The sequence below is a fragment of the Meriones unguiculatus genome, chromosome 8 (genome assembly GCF_030254825.1).
Source record: "Meriones unguiculatus strain TT.TT164.6M chromosome 8, Bangor_MerUng_6.1, whole genome shotgun sequence".
Taxonomy (NCBI): domain Eukaryota; kingdom Metazoa; phylum Chordata; class Mammalia; order Rodentia; family Muridae; genus Meriones; species Meriones unguiculatus.
Window position 1 is genome coordinate 120,119,434 of NC_083356.1, and position 11,470 is coordinate 120,130,903.

An 11,470-nucleotide genomic window follows, 5' to 3' on the forward strand; every position below is an offset into this window, starting at 1 on the left:
CGCCAGAGCAGAACCGATTTTCTGAGAGACATTGTCCCTGATTACAGTATGTTAAGTCATCCGGGGAACACTGCCAAAGATGTTTAAGAAAATATTATGCTTGTTTCCAGAGGAACAGATGACCCCTCCCGCGATCACTGCAGTGAGATTCCCTATGATTGGAGGGTGCTCGCTCTTCCCCAGGTAAGTGCCTGTTCCTAATCCTCTATGCCAAACCATAAATTATCAAGGAAAACACAACACACAACACGCAACTGATGGAGTAAGCTTGTGAGCAAACGTAAAAAGCTGCAGGTGGTGGATTAAAGAATATGTGTACGCCGCATCCTTTCTGTAACTGTAGGCCAGAATATTATAATCACAGAGCAAAAAGATGGCCCTATATTTGAGGCCATTCTACAGAACAGCTGGCTTTCCCTGCTAATGATCACCATCATCAAAAACTTAACAAAGAAAAAGTAAAACATCTACGTGAGAACTTTGATGAAATGCAACATATGACCACTTTCTGCATTCATCCTCTATAAATACTTAGACATATTTAATATGGCGCCTGCAACTTACTTCAAGATGATCCTGACCCCACCCCCAGAAGCCCACGAGGAGAGAGGAGGAGCGCAGTGTGTCGGAGGGGGAAAACAACATGACAGAACCAAGAGCGACAAATCAGAAAGCTGCGTGGGCATTTTTGCTATCCTGGCCATTTTCTATGGAGTTTGGATTTCTTTTCTTCCAAAATAAAAGGCAGAAGGAAGCCGTCTGTCTGTGTCACTATAAATTCACAGTTTCTCCATCGACAACTCGGGGCTTGGTGGAATGCGGCACGCAGGCAGCTCAGAGGTCTCGGGCGCAGCTGGCTTAGCCATCCCATTTTAGGAACGTCAACTCACTGAAGAATGTTGATTTCTTATTTCTGCTCCTCTCTGGGGAGAAGGCAAGGAGGAAAAACGAAGCGATTTGTTTATCCTCTAATGTTTAGAGCCTTGTAATGTTTAGAAGACTGAGTTGACGAGAAAACAGAAGGAGCAGGACAGCTGTGAGGAACACAGATACACTCTGTGGCTACATTTAATCCAGCGGTTTTCCACGCAGACTTACTGCAGCTCACAGTTAACCGTAGAAAAGAAGGCTTGTAGAAAATGTAGACAAGTGCAGATAGCGCGTGCAAGGAAAAAGGCTGGTACAACAAATGTCAAACACTATGTGCTAGATCGCTGCAGGATAGCAGAGGATGGCTGAGTCTGTTTGTATAATTGATTTTATCCAAGTATAGGAATGGAAGCAGGGCTACAAAGCTTCTGAGACAATGCTTCCTCGCTGTTCCCCTCTCACTGCTGAGAAACAACTCTCTGGAGCATCTTCTCTTTTTTATCGTATTGCTAAATAATGTGTTTCAACACTGTCACTTTTTTATTTTCCCACCTTTAGATCTTGTTATAGGCCATTCCCTGGTGAGAAAGGGGTTCGCCCCTACACACCCTCCATACATTCAAGGGCCACACTGGTCTAGCCCTTCCTTTACGACTGTAACATTGGCCTAAGTCAACAGTCATGGTGTATAGTAGACTTGCAAAGTCAATATTATTCCCAGCACTGCTGTGCAGCAATTACTATATTTTACTTGGACAACTTTTTGTTTCTCCTGGAATTATTAGTTGCCCTGTTTTTGTCTTCTATTGCCTGTTTAGCTTTTTATACTACTGATAAATTTATCCAACTCATCAAATTCCCCTAAGAACTACAAAACTCCAAACAAAGTTTAAAAACAACAACAAAAAACCAGGTACTTCCTTCATTCTCTTGTATCCTGAAGGAAGGAGGAGACAGGTTTTCATGGAGACATTCCTTCTAAACACTTCAAATTGATTCAGTCTAGTTGGAGTGGCTGCTCCCCAGGCCTCACTGTACTGGGATTTCATCTCCTCTTCCATTCAAAGACATCCCCTCTCCTTCACCCTCTGAGGAGAACCCTGCCCCTGGACCTTCAGCTTCTCTTTCTTGGTTTGCTGCTTCACCTTGACAATACACATCTCCCACAGGCTCTCTGAGCAGAGGGCTCAGAACGTCGGTGTTTGAGTCCTGACCGTCTGCATACATTGGTCTAGGAAGGATGTTATCCTTTGTGTCACTGTGAAAGCATTATTTCATTTCCTTCTCATTTTAAAAATAACTTATTCACTCATTTTGAGTGTGAAGGTTTTGCCCACATGTATGCATGCGGCACACAGAGGCTTGGAAGGGTCATCAAATCGCCCAGAAATGGAATCACATTTGGATGCTGAGAACAGAACCTAGGTCCTCCACAAGAGCAGCAAGTACTGCTGAGCCATCTCTCCAGCCGCCTCATCTGATTTTCCACCCCCACACAAGATGTGTGTGTGTGTGTGTGTGTGTGTGCGCGCGCGCGTGCGTGTTTTATGTGCATAAGTGTTTTGCCTGCGTGTATGAATGTGTACCACATCCATGCCTGGTGCCTGCAGCACTCTGAGGAAGGCATCAAATCCTCTGGAATTACTTTAGTCAGCTGTCAGCAGCCATGTGGGTGCAGGGAATTGAGCCCATGTTCTCTGAGAGGGCAGAGAATGCTCTTAACCGCTGGGCCATCTCTGTAGCCCCTCTTCTCATTTCTAATGACACTGTAGGGCAGTCTGATGCCACTCTGATTTCCAAACCTTTTCACATTTTTTTTTTCTAAAAGCTCTTGGGATCATTTCTTCATCTGCAGGATTCTGCCTTTTGTTAGAATGTCCTTAGAGATGATTTTCTTCTTTTTATTCACTGGCAGGACACTCCGCTCCTGTCTTTGACTCGCAACCTGGATCCCAATTGTCTGGTGGTGTTCTTTCACTGCTGGAGCCACTCTGAGCCATCTTCTTTCTCACACGGGTGTGAAACACTGCTTGCAGCTGCCCTTATGTGCTGACCTCACACCTCCATGCTTGGTGCAGGCAACATGCCTGCTTCAAATACCCATCTCTACCCAGCAAAGCTGTCCCTAACCACAGTTTTAAAGCCCGTAAATAAAACTGCATTCTCCCACAGCACTTTTACCTATTCATCTTTCCCATCAAATTCCCACTAGAACACAAATTCCCTAAACCCGAAATTCATTTCTATCTATACCTGGATTTTCAGCACCTCACTTTTAACCAAACATATAGCATGTTCCTTTTCCCCTCCAAACTATTGTTGAATTATAGTTTTTAGTTAATTTTCCATTATAACTCCTGGAGTTGCAAGGATTTCAGTCCAACTGAGTAAACTCTGCCTTGCCATTTTTCCAAGTGCCCAAAGAGAGTTCTAAATCCAATCCTGTTTCGAGAAGTTTCCACTGGCTTCTTGGGAAACCTGGTGCCTCTAGTACTGGGTGCTTCTCAGTTTGGGTTGTTAGGGGAGGGGTGGAGAAACACTTTCCAAAACAAATAACCCTTAACCATGATTGCCATCCCTAATGAGAGGCAACAGGGTACATTCTTCCAGATCAAGTATTTTCATTGTTATACACTCTGCCATTTGGGAATTGGCTCTATATAAATGAACAGTGCTATTACTCGGATATTTTACTGAGACTGTAAAAAATTAAGTCCCTTCTGTTTTCTGAAGAGATTAACAATTTTAGGGTGTCTCAGTACACTGAGCTCAGCAAAGTATCACACCCTTCAGCTGAGAAATTTGGCTTAGCTTCCCTCCTCCATATACATAGAAATATATGTTTGTGTGTGTGTGTGCATGTGTGTGCACATACATGTATGTGTGTGCATCTATGTAGGCTACATATGTGTATTGTTTCCCTTTTCATTTCAAGTCACTATTAGAAGAAGATCAAGTTAGGAGAAGAATGATGAGTTGCTGCTAATCAAACCCACAGCATCTTGGGAAAGATTCTGATCAAATTACAGCAGCAAGACCTGATCAAATTATGCTCCAGTCTTTCAGAAGTCTCTCTACTGTCTAGACCAGTGGAGCCATCCATAAAACGAGGAGGGGGGAGTATTTTTACCCATTTGCTTACAAAGTTCACATACAGAGTTTTCAACCCACTATGTCTGGAGACTGGCTCTTACCCACTACAGCTAATCACACAGCACTGCAGATGGACTCAGAACAGGAACATCACAAAAATCAAAACGTAATAAGGGCTCAAAAATTTGAAAACAAAAAGTTGGCTAAACTCAATCATCGGCTTATTTGAGCAGAAGCCAAAACTTTGTGATTTTAAAAATGTCCCTAAATTAAAAACAAAAATGATTTTAACTATTAACTAAACTGATAAAAGCATATATAATATAGTTAGTATAAAAGCAGAACATATAAAGGTAGAAAAACCTTAATCAGAGCACTATTTTACTTTTTAAAGTTTCCCATCTTTTCAAAAAGGGGGCGGTCAGGAATTAACTCACAGGTCTTTATTTTGTTTCTTGATTTTTCAAAATGGTATTGATCTCCAGTCAGTCATCTGTCTATATACTCCACTTTATTTTTGTCACAAATTTAAAACAGCAACAGAAGACTACTCAAACTTCTAATATTTAAAAAGTAAAGTTTTAAAATTAGATGCCATTGAGTTGAATTTTGCTTCCTCCTCTCTCAAAACAATCACTTTTCCTCCAATTATGACCCTTGTAAACCTCATAAATAAGAATTTTAAAATCGCTTTCATTTGATAGCCCCAAAGTTATCATGTGTGCAGGGTTTGGCCTGACATCACCAGAAAATGTTAAATCATTAGTACCAGGGAGAGAGAGACAGAGAGAGAGAAAGTCGAGCCAAAGTACAAGCTGGTACAAAGTACCAGCACTCAGGCAAAGGACTGTGCCCTCTGTAATTCAGACTTCCCACAGGCTTCCCCCATGCCTGCTCTGCAAGGGGAAGCAGATGAGGGATGGGAAGGCCTTGCCCAGAGCCCAACAAGGAATTTACACATAACAGGTGGAAACCGTGGCTTTCTACCTCGGGTCACAAGCTCTGAGGCCATGCTTACCCATCTATCCTTTCAGCCCTCACATCAGGGATGTTTTCCTCTTCCCGTTTTTATACTTCAATCACTTTTGCTGGCACAAACATTAGCAAATAAATGGCCTATTGATTTCTAAGCCCTTTTCATCTGTGTTTATTTGTCTTCATTTCTTCTCACCCTTCTGTTTGCTCTCCCTTTGGGGTTGGGTCATTTTGTAAGATCTATCGTACTAGCAAGGATCATTTATTTCCAAGATGAGGTCTTGCTATGTCATCCAGGTGGCCTTGAACTTGAGATCTCTCTGCCTCAGCTTCCCAAGTGCCAAATATCTACACCAGCATATCTAGTTGTAACTATAATTTATTTTTCCTTTCCAACTGTTTTCCGTAGAGATGGATCCTATTCAAGTTACTAAAAGATATTTTTTCCTTTGTGCTTTTTAGATAATAGTATTTCTAGTACCTATTTTCATAATAGATAAAAATAATTGTATTTATTCAATGATAGCACTCACCTTGGTAGGGTCCTAGAGTGTCCCCCTTCCACAGGGCCACTGTCTTCTTTCTGATGTTATCTACTCTTATCGCATGGGCACCTAACTCAAGAAAACTATATCCTGCTTTATTAAAAACCTCCACATCATAATGAAAGCAATTTTTTAAAATTAATTTTATAAATAAAGTCTTTGGAATTTCTCTGGATTTTTCTCTTTGGAAAGTTCTGGTTTCTCCATCCATAATTTATACTTTCCTTTGGTCTTTACAAAAGTAGTTGTAAGTTTATGTCTAGAACAACATAAAAAGAGAAACTAATTTGTTTCATTGTGATCAAGATAAACTTTTAAAGAGATTTCTCAGGCTGAGGCGATGGCTCAGTAGGTAAGATCACTTGCTGTGTAAGCAAGAGGACCTAGGTTCAAATCCCTGGCACCGATGCAAAAGTCATGAATGGCAATGTATGCCTGTAATGCCAATACTGTGGAAGGGGGAGGCAGGAAGACCAGGGTGGGCAGAGACAAGAGGATTCTGGGGTCTTGCTGGCCAGCCAGTCTAGCCAAAATGGCAAGTTTCAGATTCACAGAGAGACCTTGTCTCAAAAAGCTAAGGAGGAGAGAGAGAAGACATCCAACATCTCCCCAGCCTCTCCATGCACTTACCCACACACATGCACAAGGAAGGAGGAGAGGGGAGAAAGAGAAGAAAGGATCTGGGGGCCAGCGAGATGGCTCAGCAGGTAAGAGCACTTGGTACCCAGTGTCGGGTTTGATACCAGGAACCTACATGGTAGGCAGACGAGAACTGACTCCCTTAAGCTGTCCTCTGACCTCAGTGCACTGTGCATGTCCAAACACACACACACATACACACAATAAACTAGCCAGGCCCATAATCCCAACATATGGGGAGGCAGAGACAGGAGGATCGCTGTGAGTTCAAGGCCAATCTGGTCTACAAAGCCAGTCCAAGACAGCCAAGGCTACACAGAGAAACCTGTCTTGAAAAACTGAAACAACAAAGAAACTAAAAAACAAAACAAAACAAATCTATTTAAGGACAATTCTCAAAGGTACCCTCAGCCTCTAACAAACCTTACTCTGATGCTTGTGTCTTCATGCAAATCAATAAATAAATCAATCAAAACCACTTAACCTCATGTACTTTACGATGCTGTTTGGAATCACTGCCTTGTATTCTTTTAAGAACTGTGTTTCTTTCTTTCTTTCTTTTTAAGAATGGGGAAGCTTTAATTTGATATATTTCTTCATAATGTCAGGGTCAGAGATTTAAAAAGCAATTCCTAAACAGACTGCTGCCTCCTCTTAAAGAGAAAATCATTAATGATAAAAGCTACAAGACCAGGTTTAGGAATAAAACTAACTAGAACCATGTCTACTTTGGTATTTTCATCAAACTTGCTTTCATAAAAGCAGGTCTGACACAAAATAGTGTGGGCCCAGAAAACAGGACTTCTTCCGGCCTAGCCCTATCTGAGAAAATCCAACTTTAAATGGGAGTCTACGAGAGGACAGACGATTCCCCTCTCTGTTTGTGCTTTACCATATAAGTAATATGACTCTCTAGTTGGAGCAAAGGTTAAAATAAAAACAAGCTAGTTAAATGAAACATTCTTATCCATCCATTAATATCCCAATAAATGAAAACCAAGTTCCATGGCATGCTTCCGTGCCAGAAATGCTGTCAGCAGAAATGAAATAAGGAAGAACCAGGAAAGCGGTCGGTAGAGAACGAGTCTGTGCTCGAACTGAGCCCAACTAGGAAGCAAGAAGTGAGTGCGCCCATGTCCTGCCACTGGAGGGGCTCCTTGGGGAAAGAGAAGAGGTGGGACGGCTGTCAAGTAAAGAGGACGACCATGAAGAGGGCAGATTCTGGGGCTGCCTAAAAGAATGCACAGGTGCCTGGGGGTGGTGCTCGTCTGGGCAACAGGCTACTTCCTGAGCTAGCCTCCCACTCACCCTGGGGGTTTTGAGGTACATTCTCTACCGCAGAACTGTCCTCGTCAAATAAAAAATACCCAACCAACAAGGTGCAACCTCAGACTGGTTACCTAGAAGGAATGCTTCCTAATGTCAATGTGCGGGTCAGAACCGGGTCACCTGAAGGAAGGTGAAAGATAAGAAAAACATGGGGAGATTAAAATTGGCCAGAAGCAACACCTGTATCATGCTTTGCTGAGTGAGAGGCAAAATTATCCGTGAATACAAATTACAGAATTTCCGGTGACCAGTGTAGCGACCCCTCCTGAAGCCATTCTGCTCTCTCAGCAGTGAGTGGCACATCCCTGACAGGAGGTGGGGGTGAGGAGCGGAGAGCCTGCATCATCGAGACAGGAATGGACGTGTCTAAGGTCTGCCTCAGCCTTACCAGCCTGATGACTAACCAAGCTAATGTGACGTGCTGACTATCTTCCTTTCCTAGGAGATGCAGTCACCTACCTGACAGCAAACATGAGGGGATGCTCTGGGACCTGCATCTTTGAAATAATAAAATAACAAAATCATGAAGGTCCTCTTGACATTCCTCTCACACGGCTAGGGGAGGGCCATGTTCCGAGGCCTGTCCTACACACTTCTCTCCCATGCCCAAAGCAAAGAGCTCTTGACCACAAGGATAACACGGACAATGCATGCTCTCAGGATGATGACATAATCTGAGACTTTTCCTAGCAAAATGGAATCACATGACCTCTTCCATCAGACCAGGGGCTACAAACCTTCCCACATGCTTGTTCCCATATAGGCAGTACACAGGAATCTTAGTTCTGGCTTCCTGGTCATAGCCTGCCTGTGGTTCCCCACACAGAGCTGCTCTGGAAACCCTTACACTCAGAGAAGAGGGGTTAGGAAAAGCTCCATCTACTCTCAGCATACACATTTCAGAATGACAGCCACAGGGCAAAACTCCGTGGGCAAGCCTTGGCTGGGAGAGGTGAGACAAGTGCACGGCTTGAGAAACGGGGGGCCCTCTCTGCACCCAGTCACAGTAGCTGGGGCTTCAGGGACTAGCCCAAGCGTTTGCACATGCTGCCTCACAGACCTCTCCCTGGGAAGCAGGTATTACTGGCCCCCAAGGTCATAAATGTAGGCCAAGCCTGCTTTACAAATGACGCAACAGGGATTCAACTTGGGTCACCTCCTTTTCTCCCACAGAATGTTTTTTTGTTTTTCCTACTCCATCACTTACTGTCTCCTAATTTTCCTTCTTCTTTTTTTTTTTTAAAGATCTATTTCTTATTACCATAATGAGTGGACTGCTGACTGCCCACATATTTAATTTTCCATCAGCAATGGTATCAATGGGTTTAAGTAAGGGTCAGATGTGCGGCTCCTTGTTCTCACAATCTTTCCCTGGGTTGGGGTCATCTATCTCCTGTTATCCTCAGTGGTTCTGCTGTCTCTCGGAGGGTCTGACACAAAAGGCCCTGAAGTCAAGCCATTAGGCTCTGGTGTTGACGGCTGTCATTGTCATCCTTGCACAGGTAAGAACTTTCTGGCTGCAGCTGTAACTGTGCTTGTAAACGTGGAGTGGGCCAAGGTTAATAGCCACAACGGAAGTAACCTAAACTTCCCCACAGTAAGACGGAAGGTGTCTCAGCTGTTGCTATTCTATTTAGACAGAGCAATCTCCTACCTTGTCCATCTGTCCTGGGAAAATGGAAAGCAAATGATCCAAACTTTTATTTCCAACATCGGAGGGCTCGGAGGCTCTCCTTATCCCAACAATACTGTCTCACCACAAATACCCTTTCCCAGGTTAACGGAAGAAAGCGCTTGCTGACTCTCCCGTTTTGCTTTTGCAGGGCACACTAGGGCTTTTTATCTCGCCTCTCTCAGAAAACGTCCCTGTAATTTCTCCAGTGTCTCCCTTGTTGAGTCCATTATTCGCTCCATACCCTCTGTAACTCCTGATTACCGTTCTGCGGCCCTTTCAGACTCAGTTTCACTGCTCACCCCAGATAGGCACTGAGCCAAAGTATTGCTGATCGCACTCATGCTGCACTAACTTAAAATACACAGTGCAGCTTGCCAGGTTTCCTTATTTGGCAAGAAGGTCCCTCAGTTCCCAAGATCTTTGACCATCCATTTTTAGATCTAAATCTGTGTGCCTAATATTTGGTTATTATTTCTCTTAATGTGTTCTCATGTATACCTCTCCCCCACCCCCACCCCGCTCAAAAAAAGTTTTAAAAGAACAATCATCTACTTGCTTTCCTAGACAACAAAACGTTTCCCACTTAAACTTTTGACTTGCACATTCTCCAGTTTAAAAAACAAAAAAAGAAAAGAAAACTTCAAAACAACCCCCCAAAGTTCTTATAAAAATTATATTGTGAAAGTATAAACAGTGCTCCAAAAGACCATTTTTCTCTCTCTTAATTCTCTCTTTCCAAACAAGTTAAATTCATGTTCATTTCCAATCTCACTATTGTAATTTCTCACTATTGTAGCAGAAATCTAAAACAAAGACTCTACAAATGACCAAAACCATAATTAAAGCGCAGCCGTCACTTTTTTAGAAATCAGAGAAGGAATGAAATTTCACTGTAGAGACAGGCCTACGGCAAAGAAGTCTGGTCTTGACTCAATTGTTTATTTTTATCGTTAAATATTTTAGTAAGTTTGGACCCACTAAATGCTGGCAGCTGGTTTCATCTACGGCCAAGAAAGCCAGAAGATTCCCTACAACAACATCGGAGGTAAAACAGGAGCACAGTCGAACAACAATCCGAACTCAGATGTCCTCCAATCCATTCTGGAAGCCGGTTCTCACACGCATCATTAATGAAGGCTGCTTATTGTGAAATCGCTGGAACGGGCCACCAAATGGTGTGCTTTCATTATTAACGAAACTAACAAAAATAGTAATTATGTTCTCCATAAACAGTGCTTATGCGGGATCTCCAGGCGCATGAGAAACATACATTTTTCAGCAACCCAACAGCGACGTGCCATTGTTTTTCAGGCAGTTTCATGTCATCGGGGCAGTTTAGAATTAAAGTTTGTCTTGAGAGCTGTCACGCGCGGGGCGAAGCGTGGCTGCGGCCGGGGTCACTCAGCCGCCAAGCCCGGTACAGACCCCCCGCGCCCCGCGCCCCCCGCGCGTGCTCCCACGGAGGGAAAGGGTGCCCGGGGAGGGCGGCCGCCTCGGGCTCCCCGCGATCGCCCGTGCCAGGCCGGGCTCTTCCGGGCACCGCGAGCCCGGCGGGACTGGCCCGGACTTGCCCAAGCTGTCCTCGGTCCGGCGACAGGGGGCTGCGGCCCAGGGGACTGCGGGCTCCGGGGGCTGCGGGACGCCAGGGCACCACCGGGCCGAGGCCCTCCGCCCGCCGAGCCCCGGCCTCCCGCCCCCGGGCTGTCCCGGCCCCCGCAGGCCCCGGCCCCGCCGCTCCTCCGGAGGAGCTCCCTCCCGCCTCCCGGGTCCCCCGCGACCCTTACCTGGCTCCCGGGCAGGGCGCGAGCGGCGGCGGGGGTCGGGGACGGCGGCCCGCGCGGCTCCCACGCTTCCGCCGGAGTCAGGAGTTGAACATTCCGCCTCTCCGCGCGGCGCCAATGGGGAAGACGTCGGGCCAACAGCACCACCTACCTCCGGGCGCGGAACCGCGGGCCGGCCAGCCTCCCGGGCACGCCCGGCACGGCGCCCAGCGGGGAGGCCGGGGCGCGGGGTCACAGAGACCCCGGCTGCTGATCCGCGCCTGTGGGACTTGGATGCTTTGGCTGGGAAGGGGACAGCGGGGAAGTCGATTTCAGGGTTGCAAGGTGCCTCGGTGGGACCATGCACAGGTACTTTGGGGGATTTTGAGGAGTTGGCAAGGCCCGCTGCTCTGGTTGGTGACTTTTTAAGACGAAGTGCCTGAGATTTCACAAGGAGGAGGCAGGAGTCCGTTGCAAGTGTGAAAAATAAATGAATAAAACAAACAAACAAACAAAACCAAAAGGTGGCACCGGGCTTCAGGAAGAAAAGAAATTAATTGGGGAGGATGGAGCTAGAGAAGAAA

General features: G+C 45.3%; 1 protein-coding gene across 2 annotated transcripts in view; it reads right to left on the bottom strand.

The window, feature by feature from the left end:
• The window catches only part of Map3k20 (mitogen-activated protein kinase kinase kinase 20), a 146,286-nt gene extending 135,219 nt beyond the window's left edge, over nucleotides 1-11,067 (bottom strand). For both annotated transcript variants that reach the window (XM_021646985.2, XM_021646987.2), the window contains exon 1: nucleotides 10,911-11,067. The gene's annotated coding sequence lies outside the window, so the exon portion shown is untranslated. The remainder of the gene's footprint in view (nucleotides 1-10,910) is intronic.
• Between the last annotated feature and the right edge of the window lie 403 nt (nucleotides 11,068-11,470).